The following is a 27,659-nucleotide window of genomic DNA, read 5'->3' on the forward strand; positions in this document are numbered from 1 at the left end:
CAAAAATATAAAAACACGAAAAGGGATGCATCACGAGGACATTCCAGGGGGTCACCCATCCTAGTACTGCTCTCGCCGAAGCACGCTTAACTTCGGAGTACTGATGGGATCCGGTGCATTAGTGCTCGTATGATCGTACCCGACATTGAGTGGGATGTTTATTCTTATATCCCTCGAGTACGTGTGGAGCAGGCGGCCATGGACAACACGTGGCACTGCTCTCGCCCAATTAGAACCATGAAGTTAAGCGTTCTGGCGCGATGACAGAGCTAGGATGGGTGACCTCCCTGGGCATTCCTCGTGTCGCGACCGTTTACGTAACTTATGGCTAAAACAGTCGAAATAATTGTTTTTAATGAGTTACCCATCTCCTGAATAATCTGCGTCGTACCCTTCCGCACAAAACCGGCTCACGACAACAAAAATCGCTAAATGTTCCCAGAAAATAGAAAAAAAAAGAAGAAGAAAATGGAACCGTAATAGAATTTCAGACTTCCTAAATGGATTTCTCGAGGAAACAGAAGCTTAACAGAAGCGGAAATCGCAAATTTGAGGGTCTTTGAGAAGGAATTCGGCTAAAATCTTGCCAGCTCATTGCGGAGTAATAAGTCTCTTTCGTTTGCCCGTTTACAATCAAATTAGGCTACAATTTTGTCCAAATCCGACAGTGCCCGAGCCACGTTGATTTCACATGTCTTATCTGGTCCCGATCGAGATTCAAATGATTTGAGCCGAAAATCGTCTGTCAACAAGTAATCAAAAATAGAAAAATACGAAAAAGGGTGTAACACGAGGACTTCCCAGGGGTCACCCATCCTAGTACTGCTCTCGCCGAAGTACGCTTAACTTCGTAGTTCTGATGGGATCCGGTGCTTTAGTGCTGGTATGATCGCACCCGACATTGAGTGGGATGTTTATTCTTATATCCCTCGAGTACGTGTGGAGCAAGCGGTGATGGACAACACGCGGCACTGCTCTCGCCCAATCAGAACAATGAAGTTAACCGTTCTGGCGCGATGGCAGAGCTAGGATGGGTGACCTCCCTGAGCAGTCCTCGTGTCGCGACCGTTTACGTAAATTAAGGCTAAAACAATCGAAATAATTGTTTTTAATGAGTTAACCGTCTCCATAGTAATCTGCATCATACCCTTCCGCACAGAACCGACTCACGACAACCAAAATCGCTAAATGTTCCAAGAAAATAGAAAAAAACTAAGAAGAAGAAAATAACGAATGTAAAGCTATTATTATGCCTGGGATACAATAAAATGGAACCAGAATCTAATTTCAAACTTCCTAAGCGGATTTCTCGAGGAAACGGAAGTTTAACAGAAGTAATTAAAAACACGAGGACTTCCTAGGGGGTCACCCATCCTAGTACTGCTCTCGTCCAAGCACGCTTAACTTCAGCCGAAAATCGTCTGTCAACAAGTAATCAAAAATAGAAAAACACGAAAAAAGGTTAAACACGAGGACTTCCCAGGGGGACACCCATCCTAGTACTGCTCTCGCCCAGGCACGCTTAACTTCGGAGTTCTGATGGGGTCCGATGCATTAGTGCTAGTATGATCGCATCCGACATTTTGTGAGATGTTTATTCTTATATCCTTCGAGTACATGTGGAGCGGGCGGCGATGGACAACACGCGGCACTGCTCTCGCCCAATCAGAACCATGAAGTTAAGCGTTCTGGCGCGATGACAGAACTAGGATGGGTGACCTTCCTGAGCAGTCCTCATGTCGCGACCGTTTACGTAAATTAAGGATAAAACAATCGAAATAATTGTTTTTAATGAGTTAACCGTCTCCAGAGTAATCTGCATCATACCCTTCCGCACAGAACCGGCTCACGACAACAAAAATCGCTAAATGTTCCCAGAAAACAGAAAAAAAAATAAGAAGAATAAAATAACGAATGTAAAGCTATTATTAAGCCTGGGATACGATAAAATGGAAACGGAATCGAATTTCGAACTTCCTAAGCGGATTTCTCGAGGAAACGGAAGCTTAACAGAAGCGGAAAATTGCAAATTAGAGGCTCTTAGAGAAAGAATTCGGCTAAACTCTCGCCAGCTCATTGCGGAGTAATGATTCTCGTTCGTTTGCCCGTTTACAATCTAGTTAGGCTACAATTTTGTCCAAATCCGGCAGTGCCCGAGCTACGTTGATTTCACATGTTTTATCTGTTCCTGATCGAGATTCAGATGATTTGAGCCGAAATTCGTCGGTCAACAAGCATTAAAAATGAAAAAACACGAAAAGGGGTGCAACACGAGGATTTCCTAGGGGGTCACCCATCCTAGTACTGTTCTCGCCCAAGCACGCTTAACTTCAGCCAAAAATCGTCTGTCAACAAGTAATCAAAAATATAAAAAGACGAAAAAGGGTGAATCACGAGGACATCACAGGAGGTCACCCATCCTAGTATTGCTCTCACCCAAGCACGCTTAACTTCGGAGTTCTGATAGGATCCGGTGCATTTTAACTGGTATGATTGCACCCGAAATTGAGTGGGATGTTTATTCTTACATCCTTCGAGTACGTGTGGAGCGGGCGGCGATGGAAAACATGCGGCACTGCACTCGCACAATCAGAACCACGAAGTTAAGCGTTCTGGCGCGATGACCGAGCTAGGATGGGTGACCTCCCTGGGCATTCCTCGTGTCACGACCGTTTACGTAAATTATGGCTAAAACAGTCGAAATAATTGTTTTTAATGAGTTAACCATCTCAAGAATAATCTGCATCATACCCTTCTACACAAAACCGGCTCACGACAAAAAAAATCGCTAAATGTTCCTAGAAAATAGAAAAAAAAATAAAAAGAAGAAAATAGCGAATGTAAAGCTATTATTATGCCTAAGATACGATAAAATGGAACAGGAATCAAATTTCAAACTTCCTATGAGTATTTCTCGAGGAAACGAAAGTTTATAAGAAGCGGAAAATCGAAAATTAGAGCGTCATAGAGAAGGAATTCGGCTAAACTCTCGCCAGCTCATTGCGGAGTAAGGAATCTCGTTCGTTTGCCTGTTTACAATCAAATTAGACTAAAATTTTTTCCAAATCCGGCAGTGCCCGAGCAACGTTGATTTCAGATGTTTTATCTGGTCCCGATCGAGATTCAGATGATTTGAGCCGAAAATCGTCTGTCAACAAGTAATCAAAAATAGAAAAACACAAAAAGGGGTGCAACACGAGGACTTTCCAGGGGGTAGCCCATCCTAGCACTGCTCTCGCCCAAGCACGCTTAACTTCGGAGTTCTGATGGGATCCGGTGCATTAGTGCTGGTATGATCGTACCCGACATTGAGTGGGATGTTTATTCTTATATCCTTCGAGTACATGTGGAGCGGGCGGCGATGGACAACACGCGGCACTGCTCTCGCCCAATCAGAACAATGAAGTTAACCGTTCTGGCGCGATGGCAGAGCTAGGATGGGTGACCTCCCTGAGCAGTCCTTGTGTCGCGATCGTTTACGTAAATTAAGGCTAAAACAATCAAAATAATTATTTTTAATTAGTTAACCGTCTCTAGAGTAATCTGCATCATACCCTTCAGAACAGAACCGGCTCACGACAACAAAAATCGCTAAATGTTAGCAGAAAATAGAAAAAAAATAAGAAGAAGAAAATAACGAATGTAAAGCTATTATTATGCCTGGGATATGATAAAATAGAACCAAAATCGAATTTCAAACTTCCTAAGCGGATTTCTCGAGGAAACGGAAGTTCAACAGAAGCGGAAAATTGCAAATTAGAGGGCCTTAGAGAAAGAATTCGGCTAAACTCTCGCTAGCTCATTGCGGAGTAATGAGTCTCGTTCGTTTGCCCGTTTACAATCTAATTAGGCAACAATTTTGTCCAAATTCGGGTGTGGGGGATCGGACGCTAATCATGTTTCTTAATCATCATTGGGACTAATTAATCAATTATAAAACAGGGTCTAAATTTTTTTTAAAATGCGGAACGTAAGGAAAGAAAACGTATATACATCTCAGTATAAAAGTACAAGTCCTGTACCACATACATTTATTCAACTAAGGTTTAACAGCTAATATCAAGTGTCCAACCCTATCTCTAATCCAAGTCCGGAGCCTCCACTCTAATCACGATCTTTCCTCATCTCCTCGACCCTGAGCCTGTCCCACCTGTTGTCATGCACACATACAAAACAAGACAACAGCCGGATAACTCCGGTGAGAATAAATCCCTGTATAAACAATGTAAACATGCAATCATATAAAAACATATACAAAAGCATATAACAAATATCATTCACATGCAGCCAATCAACAAACATGTATGATATCAAAACTGTAAATCAACTAGTCGTATCAGACTTGACTCAAACAACGCGTCGTCTCAGACTTGACTCATTCCTAATCTAGGGATCCCGGTTTTGAATATTGAGAATTATATCGAATCTCAGTCGATAGGAATGACCCAACCCTAAACGGCATCGATATAATTCCTATATCCAGTGTCTGGGCGAAACAGCCGCAGAATTGACGAATCATTCAAGGATTAAGCGAATCAGCAAATAATTAGACGAATCAGTCAGGGACTAGGCGAATCATCCGATGACTAGGCGAATCAGCCAGTAGCTAGGCAACTCGGCCGATAGCTTGACGAATCAGTCTATGACTAAACGAATCAGTAGTCAAAACATGCAGTGGCTATAAATCAATAGACTACAAACATCAATCTCATTAACTACAAATATCAATGCAGTAAACTAGGTATGTGATTTAGGGAAACTCGAGTCAAACCTCACTCGAGTTGTGCAATCCCAACTCAACATTAATTTATACCTTTCTTTCTGTCACTCTGACTCTGTCAAAGTCTCGAACTCAAAGCCTGACAATATCAATCTGGCAATAACAATATCGAGGAGTATAATATCAATACATTACTCCAATCAAATCTGTTCTGCTCAATACTCAATCTAATTCACTATCGATGGCATAACGGTACAATATCGGTATACCCAACAATACCATATTAGTCATATATCACTTCCAATATCTCATAATAGATAACAATTCAATTCTGATATCAAATCGACTCCAAAACTACTCCGAAAATCATAACAATTTCATATGATATCTGTTCTCCAGTCCGGTTTCGATTATACAATGTCTAATATCGCAAGAACATCATATATGAATCATATCCGATTCCTTCAACAACATAATTTCAAATCATATCAAAACGTAGCAAAACTTACGTCCAGTTGAAGCCTGCGTCGATAGGAACACAGTACTGAAGTCGGATTCAAAATCGGACGGGCGGAACGTTCACAAATCAAAAATCTATACGCTAAAAGGCGTAAGGATTTCTTAGAGAAATCCTCGACTCTTCCTGCTAAATTCTGAAGAAGGAAACTTATATATATATATATATATATATCTCATGCATGTAAAGATATGTGTCCCATTCTCCCTGATTTTCAGTCGGCGCTCGGGCGGTTATAAACTACCGCTCGGGCGCCGAACACTCTGCCCGGTACTCGGCTTGTTATCCATTGGCGCTCGGGCGGTAATTTTCTACCGCTCGGGCGCCACAGGTTCTGCCCGAATAGTATTCTTATTGAACACTGGCGCTCGGGCGGTCATTTCCTACCGCTCGGGCGCCAACAGTTCTTTCCCAACATTGTACTTTTCATATGTTTTGCCCAATCTGGTCTCGAAATGGCCCGACTATAATCACCTCAATTCTTAATCAATAATCTTAGATTAACAGAATCAAAATCTCGGGCATTACATTTCTCACCCCCTAAGATTTGATTTCGTCCCCGAAATCACAGGCAATCAAATTAGATATCAGAAAGAAATGTATAGCAGAAGCTGAATCAAAATACTCACATCAGTGAAATAACTCAGGAAATCTCTGTCTCATATCAGACTCGGTTTCCCAAGTAGCTTTATCGATGTCATGACGACTCCACTGAATCTTCACAAGTGGAATAGTCTTCGTTCTGAGCTACTTTTCTTTACGATCAATAATCTGAATCGGTTTTTCGAAATAGCTCAATGTCTCATTCAATTCAACTTCGTCTGGTTGAATCATATGGGAAGTATCTTGCATGTACTTCTGCCATAAAACTACATGAGAGACATCATGTATTCCGGATAATGAAAGCGGTAAAGTGAGTCGATAGGCACGATCTCCTATCTTCTCAAGAATCTCATACGGCCCAATCTATCGTGGAGACAACTCCCCTTTCTTGCCAAATCGGACAATTCATCTGAAAGGTGAAATTTTCAAAAATACTCGGTTTCCAGCCTCAAATACCAACGGTCGTCGTCGGACATTGGCATATTTGGCTTGTCTGTCTTGGGCTGCCTTCATTTTCTTCTGAATCAGCTTCACTTTTTCAGTCATATCTCTGATCATGCCAGGTCGATATCAGGAACCTCAGAGATATCATCCCAATAAAGAGGGGATCAACATTTAATTTCGTACAACGCTTCGAAAGAAGTCATTTCAATACTTGTCTGATAGCTGTGGTTGTACGATAATTCACAAATGACAATAAATCATGTCAACTAGTGCTAAAATCCAGCACTACAGTTCTTGGATATTCTCCAGTATCCGGATAGTTTGCTCCGACTATCCGTCAATCTATAGACGATAGGTGAAGGAGTTTATAATATATCCTGCCAAAAATACAAAATCAACCGAAAATCATCGTGTGATATAGTCAATTTTGGCATTCAATGCAGTCTAATCACTCTTCTGACATAACTCTTGATCGTCTGATCTTATCTGTACATCATCCTGTACACCTAATATATGCATATTCAAGCATTCTATCAATTATAATCATAATCACATCGCATCACAGTCTTAGGAAAATTTCGATATTTTCGTCACCAATCCATAGAAATGTACCCTCATTTCTATTTAAGTATCAATAATCGGTATAACCCATCTCCTGGTTTCTATATTTCTGTCTTTATCTTTAGGTAATTAGACATTCCAGTACAAACTCTGTCACATCTACTCTCATCTGTTTCTATCAACATCTTTTCAACTATCAAAATGCATACTGAATAAGTTATTGCACACTGTCTGGCAATATTTATCATTTTAAATTCGGAACATTTGGAACAACAGATTGGTTATTCATATACAAGGCAGTATTACTTACCTGATTCAAACCCAGATTCAAAACAACAGCAAGCTTCAATCAGATTCAAAACATCACTCATCGGTACTGATCTGCTAAACTCATAAACCGCAAATGTTTGACACTGATATCCACCTCGGCCAACTAATTCCGGTTTAACTCTGCTAAATTCAACAGATATAACATCTTCAGATATAACACACCCTGAATGTAATCTGTCTCAATCAGGATGCAATCTGTTTCTGATATCAAATCAAGGCTAAAATCAATCTCTCTGATTGGAATCGAATCAGAAGTCTTATCGGGGAAAACATTATTAACTTTCTTATCATTGGTAAATCAGCCAATGATAGACTCAACTTCAGTAAATCAACCGAATACATAAGGAGTCCCTCTGTTCCTTTCTGTAATAATCGAGTTATAGATAGTACGAATTATCAAAGGAATTCTCAATCTAGAATCCTTATCGTACACTATTCATCCCTTGGCCATCTCAGGTCCGATTTTCACCATCTTGTGGAACTAATCTAGGGTAGCTCTGTACTTGGTCAGCATATCAATATCAGTAATGCAGTCTCAAAACCAGACAACACTAGTACAATACAAGCTACCACACGATCTAACTCAATCTCATTGTCATCCTACTATAGTATACGATATTTTACAGAATTCACTGATATAAAAACTCTCCCCAACTAGTCAAGAGATACACTACAGTAGAATAAAGCTTCAACAGGCAATGCATGACTCAATGCAAATCGTTCAGAAATAAACATATGGGAAGCATCCGTATTTATCAATACAAAAGGAGGATAACTACATCAAGAACAGTTACCTGCAACATCATCATCTGGTGCTTCCTGAGCCTGCTCCTCAGTCAAAGCAAATACTCTGGCCTGCTGTCTAGGAGGCTGGCCAACTGTCTGACTTCCTCCTGGCCTCTACTGTGACTGAGATGGTGCTGGCTGAAATGAAGGAACAGCAGCTGATCGTCTACTCCACTGTGCCGCTGATCCAGATGATTCGGCTCTCTGGGATCCTTGAGAACCCTTCTGTGGACACACTCTGGCAAAATGTCCCTGTTGTTTGCAGAAGTGGCAACTACCAAGTACTCCTTGGCATTGCTCAGTGGAATGTCTCCTTCCACAATTTCCGCAGTAAACGTCGGTATAACTCTGTTCGGAACCACTGGAGCTAGCAGAACTGCCGCCAGACTTCTTAAACTGCTTTCCTCTAGCCTTCAGAAAATCTTTCTTTCTACCACTGCTACTGTCACTCTCAAATCGGGGAGGTGGTTGCTGTGGTCTCGATTCTAGGGGAACAAATGCAGCTCCTCTCTGCCTTATCAGGCCCGCTTCAGCGCCCTTTGCTCTATTCATGGCATCAGCAAGGTTATTCGGTCGCCCTGTGTTCACCAATGTAAATATATCGGGATTCAAGCCATTGATGAACTGATCAGCAACAGCTTCGTCATTTCCAGCCACATGGGGAGCAAACTTCAATAAGGTAGAGAACTTGGTCACATATTCTTCAATGTTCAGCTGACCCTGTCTCAATTGGCAAATTCCGCCCCCTTATCTTTTCTGTACGACACTGGGAAAAATCTTTGATAAAACTCAGTTTTAAATACATCCCAAGTAATAGTCGTACCCCGATGCTCCAAGGCCTTCTTCATCGTAATCCACCAGTTCTTTGCAACATCAAGCAACTGGTGCCCAATCAATTAAATTCGGCGCTCATCACTGTACTCCAGTGAATCAAACATCATCTCAATGTTATCTAACCAACTTTCACACTCAACGGATTTCTCAGTACCCTTCAGTGTCGGTGGTTTGAACGACTGAAACCTTTTCAATAATGTCTCCATTGGAGTGGCTGTAACATCCATTGGAGGATTCGATGTGCTACCCTGTTCTGGTATTCTTCGAGGAGGCATATCTGAATATCAAAAGGATTAGTAACCCCAATCCAACAAACCTGTTTCAATTCAGTCCCTCCTCCGATCATCTTACTGCTGATCAAGAATCGGTTCAAATTCGTTCCCAATAATACATATTACACAATCGAATCAGATAAGTCAAGTAACATGTATTATATAAAGCAGTAAAGCATACTAGCAATCACAAGCAAGGAAAGAAAACTCAATCTACCTCGCTCACTAGCTTCTTTCTCAGTCTAAAGGATCTATCGCTCTGATACCACCTGTTGTGGGGGCCCGGACGCTAATCATGTTCTTAATCATCATTGGGACTAATTAATCAATTATAAAATAGGGTCTAAATTTTTTTTAAAATCCGGAACGTAGTGAAATAAAACGTATATACATCTCAGTATAAAAGTACAAGTCCTGTACCACATACATTTATTCAACTAAGGTTTAACAGCTAATATCAAGTGTCCAACCCTATCTCTAATCCAAGTCCGGAGCCTCCACTCTAATCACGATCTTTCCTCATCTCCTCGACCCTGAGCCTGTCCCACCTGTTGTCATGCACACATACAAAACAAGACAATAGCCGGATAACTCCGGTGAGAATAAATCCCAGTATAAACAATGTAAACATGCAATCATATAAAAACATATACAAAAGCATATAACAAATATCATTCACATGCAGCCAATCAACAAACATGTATGATATCAAAACTGTAAATCAACTAGTCGTATCAGCCATAGAATTGACGAATCAATCAAGGATTAAGCGAATCAGCCAATAATTAGACGAATCAGTCAGGGACTAGGCGAATCATCCGATGACTAGGCGAATCAGCCAGTAGCTAGGCAACTCGGCCGATAGCTAGACGAATCAGTCTATGACTAAACGAATCAGTAGTCAAAACATACAGTGGCTGTAAATCAATAGACTACAAACATCAATCTCATTAACTACAAATATCAATGCAGTAAACTAGGTATGTGATTTAGGGAAACTCGAGTCAAACCTCACTCGAGTTGTGCAATCCCAACTCAACATTAATTTATACCTTTCTTTCTGTCACTCTGACTCTGTCAAAGTCTCGAACTCAAAGCCTGACAATATCAATCTGGCAATAACAATATCGAGGAGTATAATATCAATACATTGCTCCAATCAAATCTGTTCTGCTCAATACTCAATCTAATTCACTATCGATGGCATAACGGTACAATATCGGTATACGCAACAATACAATATTAGTCAGATATCACTTCCAATATCTCATAATCGAATTCAAAATCGGACGGGCGGAACGTTCACAAATCACAAATCTATACGCTAAAAGGCGTAAGGATTTCTTAGAGAAATCCTCGACTCTTCCTGCTAAATTCTGAAGAAGGAAACTTATATATATATATATATATATATATATATATATATATATCTCATGCATGTAAAGATATGTGTCCCATTCTCCCTGATTTTCAGTCGGCGCTCGGGCAGTTATAAACTACCGCTCGGGCGCCGAACACTCTGCCTGGTACTCGGCTTGTTATCCATTGGCGCTCGGGCGGTAATTTTCTACCGCTCGGGCGCCACAGGTTCTGCCCGAATAGTATTCTTATTGAACACTGGCGCTCAGGCGGTCATTTCCTACCGCTCGGGCGCCAACAGTTCTGTCCAAATATTGTACTTTTCATATGTTTTGCCCAATCTGGTCACGAAATGGCCCGGCTATAATCACCTCAATTCTTAATCAATAATCTAAGATTAACAGAATCAAAATCTCGGGCATTACACCGGGAGTGCCCGTGCTACGTTGATTTCACATATTTTATCTGGTCCTGATTGAGATTCAGATGATTTGAGCCGAAATTCGTCTGTCAACAAGTAATCAGAAATACAATAACACGAAAAGGGGTTCAACACGAGGACTTCCTAGGGGGTCACCCATCCTAGTACTGCTCTCGCCGAAGCACGCTTAACTTCGGAGTTCTGATGGGATCCAGTGCATTAGTGCTCGTATGATCGCACCCGACATTGAGTGGGATGTTTATTCTTATATCCCTCGAGTACGTGTGGAGCGGGCGCCGATGGACAACACGTGGCACTGCTCTCGTCCAATCAGAACCATGAAGTTAAGCGTTCTGTCGCGATGACAGAGCTAGGATGGGTGACCTCCCTGGGCATTCCTCGTGTCGCGACCGTTTACGTAACTTAGGGCTAAAACAGTCGAAATAATTGTTTTTAATGAGTTAACCATCTCCAGAATAATCTGCGTCGTACTCTTCTGCACAAAACCGGCTCACGACAACAAAAATCGCTAAATGTTCCCAGAAAATAGAAAAAAAAAAGAAGAAGAAAATAGCGAATGTAAAGCTATTATTATGCCTAGGATACGATAAAATGGAACCGGAATCGAATTTCAGACTTCCTAAACGAATTTCTCGAGGAAACGGAAGCTTAACAGAAGCGGAAAATCGCAAATTTGAGGGTCTTAGAGAAGGAATTCGGCTAAAATCTCGCCAGCTCATTGCAGAGTAATGAGTCTCTTTCGTTTGCCCGTTTACAATCAAATTAGGCTACAATTTTGTCCAAATCCGGTAGTGCCCGAGCTACGTTGATTTCACATGTCTTATCTGGTCCCGATCGAGATTCAGATGATTTAAGCCAAAAATCGTCTGTCAACAAGTAATCAAAAATAGAAAAACACGAAAAGGGGTGCAACACGAGGACTTCCCAGGGGGTCACCATTCCTAGTACTTCTCTCGCCCTAGCACGCTTAACTTCAGAGTTCTGATGGGATCCGATGCATTAGTGCTGGTATGATCGCACCCGACATTGAGTGGGATGTTTATTTTTATATCCCTCGAGTACGTATGGAGCGGGCGGCGTTGGACAACATGCGGCACTGCTCTCGCCCAATCAGAACCATGAAGTTAAGCGTTCTGGCGCGATGGCAGAGCTAGGATGGGTGACCTCCCTGGGCAGTCCTCGTGTCGCGACCATTTACGTAAATTAAGGCTAAAACAGTAGAAATAATTGTTTTTAATGAGTTAACAGTCTCTAGAGTAATCTGCATCATACCCTTCCGCACGACAAAAAAAATTGTTAAATGTTCCCAGAAAATAGCAAAAAAATAAGAAGAAGAAATAGCGAATGTAAAGCTATTATTATGCCTACGATACGATAAAATGGAACCGGAATCAAATTTTGAACTTCCTAAGCGGATTTCTCGAGGAAACGGAAGCTTAACAGAAGCTGAAAATCGCAAATTAGAGGGTCTTAGAGAAGGAATTTGGCTAAAATCTCGCCACCTCGTTGCGGAGTAATAAGTTTCGTTCGTTTTCCCGTTTACAATCAAATTAGGCTACAATTTTGTCTAAATCCGGCAGTGCCCGACCTACGTTGATTTCACATGTCTTATCTGGTCCCGATCGAGATTCCGATGATTTGAGCCGAAAAATCGTCTGTCAACAAGTAATCAAAAATAGAAAAACACGAAAAGGGGTGCAACAGGAGGACTTCCCAGGGGGGGTCGCCCTTCCTAGTACTTCTCTCGCCCTAGCACGCTTAACTTCGGAGTTCTGATGGGATCCGATGCATTAGTGCTGGTATGATCGCACCCGACATTGAGTGGGATGTTTATATTTATATCCCTCGAGTACGTGTGGAGCGGGCGACGTTGGACAACATGTGGCACTGCTCTCGCCCAATAAGAACCATGAAGTTAAGCGTTCTAGCGCGATGGCAGAGCTAGGATGGGTGACCTCCCTGGGCAGTCCTCGTGTCGCGACCATTTACGTAAATTAAGGCTAAAACAGTCGAAATAATTGTTTTTAATGAGATAACCATCTTCGGAGTAATCAGCGTCATTCCCTTCCGCACAGAACCGGCTCACGACAACAAAAATCGCTAAATGTTCCCATAAAATAGAAAAAAATAAGAAGAATAAAATAACGAATGTAAAGCTATTATTATACTTGGGATACGATAAAATGGAACCGAAATCGAATTTCGAACTTCCTAAGCGGATTTCTCGAGGAAATGGAAGCTTAACAGAAGCGAAAAATCGCAAATTAGAGGGTCTTAGAGAAGGAATTCGGCTAAACTCTCGCCAAATCATTGCAGAGTAATGAATCTCGTTCGTTTGCCCATTTACAACCAAATTAGCCTACAATTTTGTCAAATCCGGCAGTGCCCGAGCTACGTTGATTTCACATGTCTTATCTGGTCACGATCAAGATTCAGATTATTTTAGCCGAAAATCGTCTGTCAACAAGTAATCAAAAATAGAAAAACACGAAAAGGGGTATAACACGAGGACTTCCCAGGGGGTCACCCATCCTAGTACTGCTCTCGCCCAAGCACGCTTAACTTCGGATTTCTGATGGGATCCGGTGCATTAGTGCTGGTATGATCGCACCCGAAATTGAGTGGGATGTTTATTCTTATATTCCTCGAGTACGTGTGGAGCGGGCGGCGATGGACAACACGCGGCACTGCTCTCGCCCAATCAGAACCATGATGTTAAGCGTTCTGGCGCAATGGCAGAGCTAGGTTGGGTGACCTCTTTGGGCAGTCCTCGTGTCGCAACCGTTTACGTAAATTATGGATAAAACAGTCGAAATAATTGTTTTTAATGAGTTAACCGTCTCTGGAGTAATCTGCGTCATACCCTTCCGCACAGAACCGGCTCACGATAACAAAAATCGCTTAATGTTCCCAGAAAATAGAAAAAAATAAGAAGATGAAAATAACAAATGTAAAGCTATTATTATGCTTGGGATACGATAAAATGGAACCGAAATCGAATTTCGAACTTCCTAAGCGGATTTCTCGAGGAAACGAAAGCTTAACAGAAGCGGAAAATCGCAAATTAGAGGGTCTTAGAGAAGGAATTCGGCTAAAATCTCGCCAGCTCATTGCGGAGTAATGAGTTTCGTTCGTTTGCCCGTTTACAATCAAATTAGGCTACAATTTTGTCCAAATCCGGCAGTGCCCGAGCTACGTTGATTTCACATGTCTTACCTGGTCCTGGTCGTGATTCCGATGATTTGAGCCGAAAATCGTCTGTCAACAAGTAATCAAAAATAGAAAAACACTAAAAGGGGTGCAACACGAGGACTTCCCAGGGGGTCACCCATCCTAGTACTTCTCTCGCCCAAGCACTCTTAACTTCGTAGTTGTGGGGTACCGGACGCTAATCGTTTTCTTAATCATCTTTGGGAGTTAATTATCAATTCAGATAATCAGGGTCTAAAAATTTTTCTTTTTAAAATGCAAGTGCGGAGCGTAATGGAATGTAACTAATATACATCTCAGTATATAAGTACAATAATGTACAACAATTATTCAAACTAGTCTAAGCTTCAACTACTAAATTTTAAGTATTAAACCAAATCTACAATAAGTCCGGAATCACCACTCTAAACTCGTCTTCTCTCATCATCTTCTTGACCCCGATCCTGTCACACCTGTTGTCATGCACACATACAAAACAAGACAACAGCCGGATACTCCGGTGAGAATAAATCCCAGTATAAATAATGTATACATGCAGTTAACTGAATTAACATAAAAGCATGAATTATATCTTATCACATGTAGCATAACCAAACAACATGTATCAATACCAGTCTGTAAATAAAACATGAATCGTAATCTACGAAACATAAATCAATACGGATCTGTAAATCAAATTCTAGTCTCAATATCTAAGACTCGACTCATCTCTCATTCTAATCTAGGGATCCTGATCTAATTTAGACTTTGGTATGCTGTATCGAATGTCTACATAGACGTCGATCTACATCTAAGCTCATCGATACACCGCAAGTCTAGAGTCTATGCGGTTCTGTCAAAGACTCGGCGGTTCTGCCCTAGCTAGGCTGATCTGCCCTAGACTCAAACTCTGGCTCTGCTATAATTCAATAGACTAAACATATCAATCTGATAATCTGCAAATATCAATGCAATAAAGTAAAGTATGTGATTTTGGGAAACTCAAGTCAAACCTAACTCGAGTTGTGCAATCCCGAATCAACATTTATTTATACCTTTCTCTTCACGATCTGATGAAGACGAAGTCTTGTATGTCAATCTGTCCATACCCAGTCTGGCAATGACAAGTCACATAAATACCATATCAGTATATAACTCAATTCAAGACCCGTTCTGATCAATACTCAAATCGGTATATAATCTGATCCATATCTGAACAAGGTACAATCTAATTCAAATCAATGATATCACGATACAATCGAAATCATTACTGAATCTGATCAATCTCAATCAATACTGAATCTGATCAATATCAATCTACTGATGTTTCGACAGCATAACAATACAGTCTTGATACCCCGTCAATCTCAACATCACAGATATAATACCAGAATACATAATCAGTATCCGTACAATTCAAAATTTGAATAATAACAAAATTCATAATAATTGTATAACCAGTCTATTCTTTAATCTGACTTCAATTATACAATGCCTACTGTAGCAGGAACTTCATATCTGATTCATATTCAATTCTGACAATATCATAAATTCAAATCATGTCTAAACGTAACAAAACTTACGTCCAGTTGTAGCTGTCGTCGCTAGTAACACGATACCGTACTCGGATTCAAAATCAGACAGACGGAATTTGCGTGGCGTTCAATTTTCGCACATCAGGAACTTGGAGCTTCGGTTCCTCTCTTCCTCTTATTTCTGAGAATTTGACGTTGCTTATATATATATATATATACATATACACGTCGCACGGTGATGGCAAGTGGCATCCTTTCGTTTTGCATGCCTCGCGCATATGCGCGCACAAGGTCGCGCATATGCGCCTGGCTTTCTGCCCGGCACCTTGTGGTTTATCCTCTCGCGCATATGCGCGACATTTCTCGCGCATATGCGCGAGATGTTCTGTCTCGCACATTCCCTTACTCGCGCATATGCGCGCCTTCCGCCGCGCATGTGCGCCGAACTCTCTGGACGTTCCGCGCATATGTGCGCATTCAAGCCGCGCATGTGCGCCGATTATATTCTTCACACCTAATGTGATTTCTTCTTTCGGCTCTCCCGATCTGATCCGTTCCGTCTATAATCATCTTTAAATAAATAAATAAATCATTTCAGATTAATCTCAGATTACAGTAACAAAATCTCGGGCCTTACATTTCTCCCCCTCTTAGATCGGAGTTCGTCCTCGAACTCGCAAGTAACCAATTCAGATATATCAGAAGAATGTATACAGAGTTTAAATCAGAAACTCATCTCAATGAATCAATTCTGAAATCTCAATCTCATATCAGATTCTGTCTTTCAAATAATCTCTTTGCTATTTTGAAAATCTTACTGTGTTTTCAACAACAGAATAATTTTCATTTTCTTCTGAATCAGTTCCATTTTTCTTGCTCTATCTCAGACTGTATCAGATCTTATCTCAGATATCTTTGAGTCATTATCCTTATACGCAGGAAATCTGCAGTTCTCATTGGACCAGAATGCACAAAGTAATAATGTTTCGTTTTCACTAGTGCTAACATCCAGCACTACGGCTCTATAAATAACTTCCCATATCTGGATAGTATAGAAAAGAGTTCGTGGTATATTCTGCCACAAGCACAAAATCAAGCAAAATCACAATCTGATATACTCTACTTCGGCATTCTAGTTATTCTGACCACTTTTCTGACATCGATCTGTGTCATTTGGTCATGTTTGTATGTTATCTGGTACAAACTAATAGATATAGATTGAACAATCTGTCAATCACAATCACATTACATCACAATCTGGAAAGTATTGCAGTGATCTCATTACGGAATTCATCGAAGTATACTCCCCATGTCTAGTCAGAAATATACAAATTCTGTAATAAATCTTTTGATTTCTATCTTTCTGTCTTCATTTATTGGCAATTCAGACATTTTAGTACAAGTTCTACCAACATTTCAGTACCAATTCTGTCACAACTGATTTAATCTGTCTATATAAAAACTATCTGTTCGAATTATCATATACTTTCTGTTACCTGAACGACTACTGAATCCATTTCTGTGCGCTTCTGACCCAATCTGTCATTTCCAATTCGAACTATTTGGTATAAACAATCAGTTAATAATATAAATTAAAGAAAAATACCTACCTGGTATTCGGTTCTGATTATCGATATCAAATTCTGTTGTACAATTCTGAAACATTTGACATTACAAGATAATCATTTTCATACAGTAAAAATCACATATCTGTCACCCTGATCGATGCTCTGCTCTGATTATCGAAATTAAGTTCTGGACATTCTGATTATATTTCTGAACTGCTGTAATTCTTGAATTCAGTTCTGATTCGGTTTGAATAATCTATATCAAACACTGACTCAGAATAACCGTACTATCAAATCAGATTCGGAATATCAATAATCTATACTGATCTAGAAGCTAACAATTCTCAAGCAGTTCAAAACATACTCAGATAATACAATCTGCCCACTCTGACAAAATAAATTCTCTGATATTTCTGATATCGGTATCGTTCTCAGTCACTGATCACAATTTTAACTGTGTCAAGAACAATCGGTATACTAACTTCAGATATCGCACACTCTGAATACAATCTGTTTCAAGCAGAATTCATATCTGAAAAATTTCTGTATACAATAATCACATTTCTCAGAATATCCCATTCAATCTTCAGTTATTCGATTCAATCAATCAGATGCTGCGAATATATCAAAATATCATAGATACAACGAGCATGAAATCATCAGAATATCTCTGAACATACTGAAATATGCCAAAGAGAAACAATAAATCAGATGTAACTCCTTGTCGGTACTCTTCTACTGATCTTTTAATTCTTTCAATTCATTCAGTGTCATTCTGGACATTCAATATCATTCTGTACTGAATTCTAAAACAATAAACATTATCTGGTCTCAATTCAATTCTGAAATCTATCTTTCTGATATAAAGCAAATCTGAAATCTTATCTGGGCAAACATCAGCTAACTCGTACATCATTGGCAAATCTGCCAATGCTAGACTCGATTTCAGTATGTCTACTGAATACATAAGGATGCCATCTGCTCCTTTCTGCAACAATCGAGTCCCTAGACAACATAAATATCAAAGGAATTCTGAATCTAGAATCCTTACCGTGAAATCTCTACTCATCAGCCATATCTGGTCTGAATCTTATACTCTCCTGAAAGGAATCTATAATAGTTCTGTACTTGTTCAGCATATTAATGTCAATCATGAAATCAAATCAGAAAACACAAGTACATCATAATTTAACTCGATCTCATTCTCATCTTACTGTAGTATACAATATATCACAGAAATCTCTGATATCAATTTTTCTTTCCCAGAAGGTACAAAAATTAATACTACCGCAATACAGACCCAACAGGTACCGTATATATCAATGCAACTAAGTCAGAGACAATTGTAAGAAATGCATTAATATATATCAATACATATGCAATATAATCATAAAAGAACAGTACTTGCCACTATATCATCAAGTGCCTCTTGGGTCTGTTCCTCGGTCACTACCACCAGATGGTCTAGCTCTCTGAAATCTGCGGGAATCTCTCTGGGGACAAACTCTAGCAAAGTGTCCCGGCTGTCGGCAGATACGACAACTACCAGTCACTCCCTAGCATTGCCCTGTGGAATGTCTCCCTCCGCAAATCTTGCAATACACTCCAGTATAACTTGAGCTGGAACCACTGGAGCTAGTTGAACCGCTCAGTCCGCTCCTTAACTTCTTGAATGGTTTCTTTCGAGCTTTCAGCAAATCTTGCTTTCCACTCGTGCTGCCGCGATCAAATCGGAGAGGGGATTGCTGTGTCTGGGGTTGCATCGCACACACCCTTTTTAGTTGTCTAATCAGACTCGCCTCCGCTCTCTTCGCTTTACTCAATGCATCAGAAAAATGATAAGGTCGCTGCATATTCATCAATGCAACTATCTCCGAGTTCAATCCTCTAATGAACTGATCCGCTACAGCTTCATCATTTCCAATTACATTAGGAGCAAAACGCAGTAGAGTAGAGAATTTAGCAACATATTCTTCAATATTCAGTTGACCTTGTCTCAAGTTCTCAAACTCTGCTTTCTTGTCCTCTCGGTACGAAACTGAGAAAAATCTTCGATAAAATTCAGTTCTGAATATTTCCCACGAAATCACTGTACCTCTCTGTTCTAGCATTCTTTTACTTGTAATCCACCAACTCCTGGCAGTCTCTCGTAACTAGTGGAATATCAGTTTAATTCTCTGCTCATCTGAATTATTAAGTAAATCAAACAGTATTTCTATGTCATCAAACCAGTTCTCACAATCTTCAGACGTCTCGGTACCACTCAAGTTCGGCGGCTGAAATACCTGAAATTCTTTCAACTGTATTTCCATATGAGTTTCTGATACATCTATCTGTTCAGTCGAAGTACTACCCCTTTTTGGAATTCTCCGTGGAGGTATATCTGCTTATCAAAACATTAGTACTCAAATACTACAAATCTGTTCCAAATCTTTCTCTGATCATCTTACTGCTGATCATGAATCAGATCTGATTCATACTCAATAATACATAATACCAACTCAAATCAGATAATCAGGTAACCATGTATTTCGAAGCAGTAAAGCATAATGTCATGCTAGCATACGCAATGTCGTTCAACATTAAAATAATTCTCACGCTAGCAATCACATGCAAGGAAAGAAAACTCAATCTATCTACCCCGCTCATTCTCTTCTATCTCAGTCTAAAGGATCTATCGCTCTGATACCACCTGTTGTGGGGTCCCGGACGCTAATCGTTTGTCTTAATCATCTTTGGAAGTTAATTATCAATTCAGATAATCAGGGTCTAAAATTTTTTCTTTTTAAAATGCAAGTGCGGAGCGTAATGGAATGTAACTAATATACATCTCATTATATAAGTACAATAATGTACAATAATTATTCAAACTAGTCTAAGGTTCAACTACTAAATTTTAAGTATTAAACCAAATCTACAATAAGTCCGGAATCACCACTCTAAACTCGTCTTCTCTCATCATCTTCTTGACCCCGATCCTGTCCCACCTGTTGTCATGCACACATACAAAACAAGACAACAGTCGGATACTCCGCTGAGAATAAATCCCAGTATAAATAATGTATACATGCAGTTAACTGAATTAACATAAAAGCATGAATTATATCTTATCACATGTAGCATAATCAAACAACATGTATCAATAACAGTCTGTAAATAAAACATGAATCGTAATCTACGAAACATAAATCAATACGGATCTGTAAATCAAATTCTAGTCTCAATATCTAAGACTCGACTCATCTCTCATTCTAATCTAGGGATCCTGATCTAATTTAGACTTTGGTATGCTGTATCGAATGTCTACAATAGACGTCGATCTACATCTAAGCTCATCGATACACCGTAAGTCTAGAGTCTACGCGGTTCTTTCAAAGACTCGGCGGTTCTGCCCTAGCTAGGCTGATCTGCCCTAGACTCAAACTCTGGCTCTGCTATAATTCAATAGACTAAACATATCAATCTGATAATCTGCAAATATCAATGCAATAAAGTAAAGTATGTGATTTTGGGAAACTCAAGTCAAACCTAACTCGAGTTGTGCAATCCCGAATCAACATTTATTTATACCTTTCTCTTCACGATCTGATGTAGACGAAGTCTTGTATGTCAATCTGTCCATACCCAGTCTGGCAATGACAAGTCACATAAATACCATATCAGTATATAACTCAATTCAAGACCCGTTCTGATCAATACTCAAATCGGTATATAATCTGATCCATATCTGAACAAGGTACAATCTAATTCATATCAATGATATCACGATACAATCGAAATCATTACTGAATCTGATCAATATCAATCTACTGATGTTTCGACAGCATAACAATACAGTCTTGATACCCCGTCAATCTCAACATCACAGATATAATACCAGAATACATAATCAGTATCCGTACAATTCAAAATTTGAATAATAACACAACTCTGATATAGAATCTCAACTAAATCAACTCTAAAATTCATAATAATTGTATAACCAGTCTATTCTTTAATCTGACTTCAATTATACAATGCCTACTGTAGCAGGAACATCATATCTGATTCATATTCAATTCTGACAATATCATAAATTCAAATCATGTCTAAACGTAACAAAACTTACGTCTAGTTGTAGCTGTCGTCGCTATTAACACGATACCGTACTCGGATTCAAAATCAGACAGACGGAATTTGCGTGGCGTTCAATTTTCGCACATCAGGAACTTGGAGCTTCGGTTCCTCTCTTCTTCTTATTTCTGAGAATTTGACTTTGCTTATATATATATATATATATACATATACACGTCGCACGGTGATGGCAAGTGGCATCCTTTCGTTTTGCATGCCTCGCGCATATGCGCGGACAAGGTCGCGCATATGCGCCTGGCTTTCTGCCCGGCACCTTGTGGTTTATCCTCTAGCGCATATGCGCGACATTTCTCGCGCATATGCGCGAGATGTTCTGTCTCGCACATTCCCTTACTCGCGCATATGCGCGCCCTCCGCCGCGCATGTGCGCCGAACTCTCTGGACGTTCCGCGCATATGCGCGCATTCAAGCCGCGCATGTGCGCCGATTATATTCTTCACACCTAATGTGATTCTTTCTTTCGGCTCTCCCGATCTGATCCGTTCCGTATATAATCATCTTTAAATAAATAAATAAATCATTTCAGATTAATCTCAGATTACAGTAACAAAATCTCGGGCCTTACAGGAGTTCTGATGGGATCCAATGCATTAGTGCTGGTATGATCGCACCCGACATTGAGTGGGATGTTTATTTTTATATCCCTCGAGTACGTGTGGAGCGGGCGGCGATGGACAACACGCGGCACTGCTCTCGCCCAATCAGAACCATGAAGTTAAGCGTTCTAGCGCGATGGCAGAACAAGGATGGGTGACCTCCCTAGGCAGTACTCGTGTCGCGATTGTTTACGTAAATTAAGGCTAAAACAGTCGAAATAATTGTTTTTAATGAGTTAACCGTCTCAAGAGTAATCTGCATCATACCCTTCCGCACAGAACCAGCTCACGACAAAAAAAATCGCTAAATGTTCCCAGAAAATAGAAAAAAAATAAGAAGAAGAAAATAGCGAATGTAAAGATATTATTATGCCTGGGATACGATAAAATGGAACCGGAATCGAATTTCAAACTTCCTAAGCGGATTTCTACAGGAAATGGAAGCTTAACAGAAGCGGAAAATCGCAAATTAGAGGGTCTTAGAGAAGAAATTCGGCTAAAATCTCGCCACCTCATTGCGGAGTAATGAGTCTCGTTCGTTTGCCCGTTTACAATCAAATTAGCCTACAATTTTGTCCAAATCCGGCAGTACCCGAGCTACGTTGATTTCACATGGTTTATCTGGTCCCGATCGAGATTCAGATGATTTGAGCCGAAAATCGTCTGTCAACAAGTAATCAAAAATAGAAAAACATGAAAAGACGTGCAACACGAAGACTTCCCAGGGGGTCACCCATCCTAGTACATCTCTCGCCCAAGCACGCTTAACTTCGGAGTTCTGATGGGATCCGGTGAATTAGTGCTGGTATGATCGCCCCCGACATTGAGTGGGATGTTTATTCTTATATCCCTCGAGTACGTGTGGAGCGGGCTGCGATGGACAACACGCGGCACTGCTCTCATCCAAACAGAACCATGAAGTTAATCGTTCTGGGGCGATGGCAGAGCTAGGATCAGTGACTTCCCTGGGCAGTCCTTGTGTCGCGACCGTTTACGTAAACTATGGATAAAACAGTCGAAATAATTGTTTTTAATGAGTTAACTGTCTCCGGAGTAATCCCTAAAAGTTCCCTGAAAATAGAAAAAAAAATAAGAATAAGAAAATAGCGAATGTAAAGCTATTATTATGCCTGGGATACGATAAAATGGAATCGGAATCGAATTACGAACTTCCTAAGCAGATTCCTCGAGGAAACAGAAGCTTAACAGAAGCGGAAAATCGCAAATTAGATGGTCTTCGAGAAGGAATTGGCTAAACTCTCGCCAGCTCATTGCGGAGTAATGAGTCTCGTTCGTTTGCACGTTTACAATCAAATTAGCCTACAATTTTGTCCAAATCCGGCAGTGCCCGAGTTACGTTGATTTCACATGTCTTTTCTGGTCCCGATTGAGATTCAGATGATTTGAGCGGAAAATCTTCTGTCAACAAGTAATCAAAAATAGAAAAACACGAAAAGGGGTGCAACACGAGGACTTCCCAGGCGGTCACCCATCCAAGTACTGCTCTCGCCCAAGCACGCTTTACTTCGGAGTTCTGATGGGATCCGGTGCATTAGTGCTGGTATGATCGCACCCGACATTGAGTGGGATGTTTATTCTTATATCCTTCGAGTACGTGTGGAGCGGGCGGCAAACAACACGCGGCACTTCTCTCTCCCAATCAGAACCATGAAGTTTAGCGTTCTAGCGCGATGGTAGAGCTAGGATGGGAAACCTCCCTAGGCAGTCCTCGTGTCGCAACCGTTTACGTAAATTAAGGCTAAAACAGTCGAAATAATTGTTTTTAATGAGTTTACCATCTCCGGAGTAATCTGCATCATACCCTTCCGCACAGAACCGGCTTACGACAACAAAAATCGCTAAATATTCCCAGAAAATAAAAAAAATAAGAAGAAAATAACGAATGTAAAGCTATTATTATGCCTGGGATACGATAAAATGGATCCAGAATCGAATTTCGAACTTCCTAAGCGGATTTCTCGAGGAAACGGAAACTTGACAGAAGCAGAAAATCGCAAATTAGAGGGTCTTAGTGATGGAATTCGGCTAAAATCTCGCCAGCTCATTGCGGAGTAATGAGTCTCGTTCGTTTGCCCGTTTACAATCAAATTAGCCTTCAAATTTTTCCAAATCCGGCAGTGCCCGAGCTACATTGATTTAACATGTCTTATCTGGTCCCGATCGAGATTCTGATGATTTGAGCCGAAAATCGTCTGTCAACAAGTAATCAAAAATAGAAAAACACGAAAAGGGGTGTAACACGAGGACTTCCCAGGGGACCCCATCCTAGTACTGCTCTCGCCCAAGCACGATTAACATTCAGAGTTCTGATGGGATCTGGTGCATAAGTGCTGGTATGATCGCACCCGACATTGACTGGGATGTTTATTCTTATACCCCTCGAGTATGTGTGGAGTGGGCGGCGATGGACAACACGCGGCACTGCTCTCGCCCAATCAGAACCATGAAGTTAAGCGTTCTGGGGCGATGGCAGAGCTAGGATCAGTGACTTCCCTGGGCAGTCCTTGTGTTGCGACCGTTTACGTAAACTATGGATAAAACAGTCGAAATAAATGTTTTTAATGAGTTAACTGTCTCCGGAGTAATCCCTAAAAGTTCCCTGAAAATAGAAAAAAAAATAAGAATAAGAAAATAGCGAATGTAAAGCTATTATTATGCCTGGGATACGATAAAATGGAATCGGAATCGAATTACGAACTTCCTAAGCAGATTCCTCGAGGAAACAGAAGCTTAACAGAAGCGGAAAATCGCAAATTAGATGGTCTTAGAGAAGGAATTGGCTAAACTCTCGCCAGCTCATTGCGGAGTAATGAGTCTCGTTCGTTTGCACGTTTACAATCAAATTAGCCTACAATTTTGTCCAAATCCGGCAGTGCCCGAGTTACGTTGATTTCACATGTCTTTTCTGGTCCCGATTGAGATTCAGATGATTTGAGCGGAAAATCTTCTGTCAACAAGTAATCAAAAATAGAAAAACACGAAAAGGGGAGCAACACGAGGACTTCCCAGGCGGTCACCCATCCAAGTACTGTTCTCGCCCAAGCACGCTTTACTTCGGAGTTCTGATGGGATCCGGTGCATTAGTGCTGGTATGATCGCACCCGACATTGAGTGGGATGTTTATTCTTATATCCTTCGAGTACGTGTGGAGCGGGCGGCAAACAACACGCGGCACTTCTCTCTCCCAATCAGAACCATGAAGTTTAGCGTTCTAGCGCGATGGTAGAGCTAGGATGGGAAACCTCCCTAGGCAGTCCTCGTGTCGCAACCGTTTACGTAAATTAAGGCTAAAACAGTCGAAATAATTGTTTTTAATGAGTTTACCATCTCCGGAGTAATCTGCATCATACCCTTCCGCACAGAACCGGCTTACGACAACAAAAATCGCTAAATATTCCCAGAAAATAGAAAAAAAATAAGAAGAAAATAACGAATGTAAAGCTATTATTATGCCTGGGATACGATAAAATGGATCCAGAATCGAATTTCGAACTTCCTAAGCGGATTTCTCGAGGAAACGGAAACTTGACAGAAGCAGAAAATCGCAAATTAGAGGGTCTTAGTGATGGAATTCGGCTAAAATCTCGCCAGCTCATTGCGGAGTAATGAGTCTCGTTCGTTTGCCCGTTTACAATCAAATTAGCCTTTAAATTTTTCCAAATCCGGCAGTGCCCGAGCTACATTGATTTAACATGTCTTATCTGGTCCCGATCGAGATTCTGATGATTTGAGCCGAAAATCGTCTGTCAACAAGTAATCAAAAATAGAAAAACACGAAAAGGGGTGTAACACGAGGACTTCCCAGGGGACCCCATCCTAGTACTGCTCTCGCCCAAGCACGATTAACTTCAGAGTTCTGATGGGATCTGGTGCATAAGTGCTGGTATGATCGCACCCGACATTGACTGGGATGTTTATTCTTATACCCCTCGAGTATGTGTGGAGTGGGCGGCGATTGACAAGACGCGGCACTGCTCTCGCCCAATCAGAACCATGAAGTTAAGCGTTCTGGAGCGATGACAGAGCCAGGATGGGTGACCTCCCTGGGCATTCCTCGTGTCGCGAACGTTTTCGTAAATTATGGGTAAAACAGTCTAAATAATTGTTTTTAATGAGTTAACCGTCTCCGGAGTAATCTGCGTCATACACTTCCGCACAGAACCGGCTCACGACAACAAAAATTGCTAAATGTTTCCAGAAAATAGAAAAAAAAATAAGAAAAAGAAAATAGCGAATGTAAAGCTATTATTATGCCTGGGATACGATAAAATGGAACCGGAATCGAATTTCGAACTTTCTAAGCTGATTTCTCGAGGATACGGAAGCTTAACAGAAGCGGAAAATCGCAAATTAGAGGGTCTTAGAGAAGGAATTCGGCTAAATTGTCACCAGATCATTGCAGGGTAATGAGGCTCGTTCATTTGCCCGTTTACAATCAAATTAGGCTACAATTTTGTCCTAATCCGGCAGTGCCCGAGGTACGTTGATTTCACATGTCTTATCTGGTCCCGATCGAGATTCAGATGATTTGAGCCAAAAATCTTATGTCACAAGTAATCAAAATAGAAAAACACGAAAAGGCGTGCAACACGAGGACTTCCAAGGGGGTCACCTATCCTAGTACTGCTCTCGCCCAAGCACGCTTAACTTTGTATTTCTGATGGGATCCTATGAATTAGTGCTCTTTGATCGCACTCGATATTGAGTGGGATGTTTATTTATGTATCCCTCGAGTACGTGTGGAGCGGGCGGCGATGCACAACACGCGGAACTGCTCTCGTCCAATCAGAACCATGAAGTTAAGCGTTCTGGCGCAATGGAAGAGCTAGGATGGGTGACTATCCTGGGCAGTCCTTGTGACGCGACCGTTTACATAAACTATATATATAACAGTCAAAATAATTGTTTTTAATGAGTTAACCGTCTCTGGAGTAATCTACGTCTTACCCTTTCGCACAGAACTGGCTCACGACAACAAAAATCGCTAAATGTTTCCAGAAAATATAAAAAAATAAGAAGAAAAAAGTAGCGAATGTAAAGCTATTATTATACCTGGGATACGATAAAATGGAACCGGAATCGAATTTCGAACTTCTAAGCAGATTTCTCGAGGAAATGGAAGCTTAACAGAAGCGGAAAATCGCAAATTAGAGGGTCTTAGAGAAGGAATTCGGCCAAAATCTCAACACCTCATTGCGGAGTAATGTGTCTCGTTCGTTTGCCCGTTTACAATCAAATTAGCCTACAATTTTGTCCAAATCCGGCAGTGCCCGAGCTACGTTGATTTCATATGTCTTATCTGGTCCCGATCGAGATTCAGATGATTTGAGCCGAAAATCGTCTGTCAACAAGTATCAAAAATAGAAATACACGAAAAGACGTGCAACACGAGGACTTCCCAGGGGTTCACCCATCCTAGTACATCTCTCGCCCAAGCACGCTTAACTTCGGAGTTCTGATGGGATCCGGTGAATTAGTGCTAGTATGATCGCCCCCGACATTGAGTGGATGTTTATTCTTATATCCCTCGAGTACGTGTGGAGCGGGCAGCGATGGACAACACGCGGCACTGCTCTCATCCAAACAGAACCATGAAGTTAAGCGTTCTGGCGCGATGGCAGAGCTAGGATCGGTGACTTCCCTGGGCAGTCCTTGTGTCGCGACCGTTTACGTAAACTATGGATAAAACAGTCGAAATAATTGTTTTTAATGAGTTAACCGTCTCCAGAGTATTCTGCGTCATACCCT

At 40.8% G+C, this 27,659-nt stretch overlaps 12 non-coding genes and 4 pseudogenes across 12 annotated transcripts; all 16 read right to left on the reverse strand.

Annotated features, from left to right (window-relative positions):
- Positions 1–22: 22 nt before the first annotated feature.
- Positions 23–141, reverse strand: LOC142509731 (5S ribosomal RNA). The gene has a single exon (XR_012807889.1). It is a non-coding gene; the product is annotated as a 5S ribosomal RNA (ribosomal RNA).
- A 638-nt stretch (positions 142–779) lies between these two features.
- LOC142509604 (5S ribosomal RNA) lies at positions 780–897 on the reverse strand. The gene has a single exon (XR_012807770.1). It is a non-coding gene; the product is annotated as a 5S ribosomal RNA (ribosomal RNA).
- Positions 898–1,459: 562 nt separating this feature from the next.
- LOC142511000 (5S ribosomal RNA) lies at positions 1,460–1,577 on the reverse strand (annotated as a pseudogene).
- An 805-nt stretch (positions 1,578–2,382) lies between these two features.
- LOC142512423 (5S ribosomal RNA) lies at positions 2,383–2,501 on the reverse strand (annotated as a pseudogene).
- Positions 2,502–3,185: 684 nt separating this feature from the next.
- LOC142517488 (5S ribosomal RNA) lies at positions 3,186–3,304 on the reverse strand. Its single transcript, XR_012813232.1, has one exon. It is a non-coding gene; the product is annotated as a 5S ribosomal RNA (ribosomal RNA).
- Positions 3,305–10,970: 7,666 nt separating this feature from the next.
- LOC142515443 (5S ribosomal RNA) lies at positions 10,971–11,089 on the reverse strand. Its single transcript, XR_012811289.1, has one exon. It is a non-coding gene; the product is annotated as a 5S ribosomal RNA (ribosomal RNA).
- Positions 11,090–11,771: 682 nt separating this feature from the next.
- LOC142516296 (5S ribosomal RNA) lies at positions 11,772–11,890 on the reverse strand. Its single transcript, XR_012812098.1, has one exon. It is a non-coding gene; the product is annotated as a 5S ribosomal RNA (ribosomal RNA).
- A 670-nt stretch (positions 11,891–12,560) lies between these two features.
- LOC142508149 (5S ribosomal RNA) lies at positions 12,561–12,681 on the reverse strand. Its single transcript, XR_012806377.1, has one exon. It is a non-coding gene; the product is annotated as a 5S ribosomal RNA (ribosomal RNA).
- Positions 12,682–13,362: 681 nt separating this feature from the next.
- LOC142514751 (5S ribosomal RNA) lies at positions 13,363–13,481 on the reverse strand. Its single transcript, XR_012810629.1, has one exon. It is a non-coding gene; the product is annotated as a 5S ribosomal RNA (ribosomal RNA).
- Positions 13,482–22,590: 9,109 nt separating this feature from the next.
- Positions 22,591–22,709, reverse strand: LOC142516515 (5S ribosomal RNA). Its single transcript, XR_012812306.1, has one exon. It is a non-coding gene; the product is annotated as a 5S ribosomal RNA (ribosomal RNA).
- A 637-nt stretch (positions 22,710–23,346) lies between these two features.
- LOC142508295 (5S ribosomal RNA) lies at positions 23,347–23,465 on the reverse strand. Its single transcript, XR_012806516.1, has one exon. It is a non-coding gene; the product is annotated as a 5S ribosomal RNA (ribosomal RNA).
- A 675-nt stretch (positions 23,466–24,140) lies between these two features.
- Positions 24,141–24,258, reverse strand: LOC142510923 (5S ribosomal RNA; annotated as a pseudogene).
- A 637-nt stretch (positions 24,259–24,895) lies between these two features.
- On the reverse strand, positions 24,896–25,014 carry LOC142513362 (5S ribosomal RNA). Its single transcript, XR_012809313.1, has one exon. It is a non-coding gene; the product is annotated as a 5S ribosomal RNA (ribosomal RNA).
- Positions 25,015–25,691: 677 nt separating this feature from the next.
- On the reverse strand, positions 25,692–25,808 carry LOC142508061 (5S ribosomal RNA). The gene has a single exon (XR_012806293.1). It is a non-coding gene; the product is annotated as a 5S ribosomal RNA (ribosomal RNA).
- Positions 25,809–26,490: 682 nt separating this feature from the next.
- On the reverse strand, positions 26,491–26,608 carry LOC142512837 (5S ribosomal RNA; annotated as a pseudogene).
- A 680-nt stretch (positions 26,609–27,288) lies between these two features.
- Positions 27,289–27,407, reverse strand: LOC142507965 (5S ribosomal RNA). Its single transcript, XR_012806200.1, has one exon. It is a non-coding gene; the product is annotated as a 5S ribosomal RNA (ribosomal RNA).
- Between the last annotated feature and the right edge of the window lie 252 nt (positions 27,408–27,659).

The sequence above is a fragment of the Primulina tabacum genome, chromosome 10 (assembly GCF_025594145.1).
Source record: "Primulina tabacum isolate GXHZ01 chromosome 10, ASM2559414v2, whole genome shotgun sequence".
Classification (NCBI taxonomy): domain Eukaryota; kingdom Viridiplantae; phylum Streptophyta; class Magnoliopsida; order Lamiales; family Gesneriaceae; genus Primulina; species Primulina tabacum.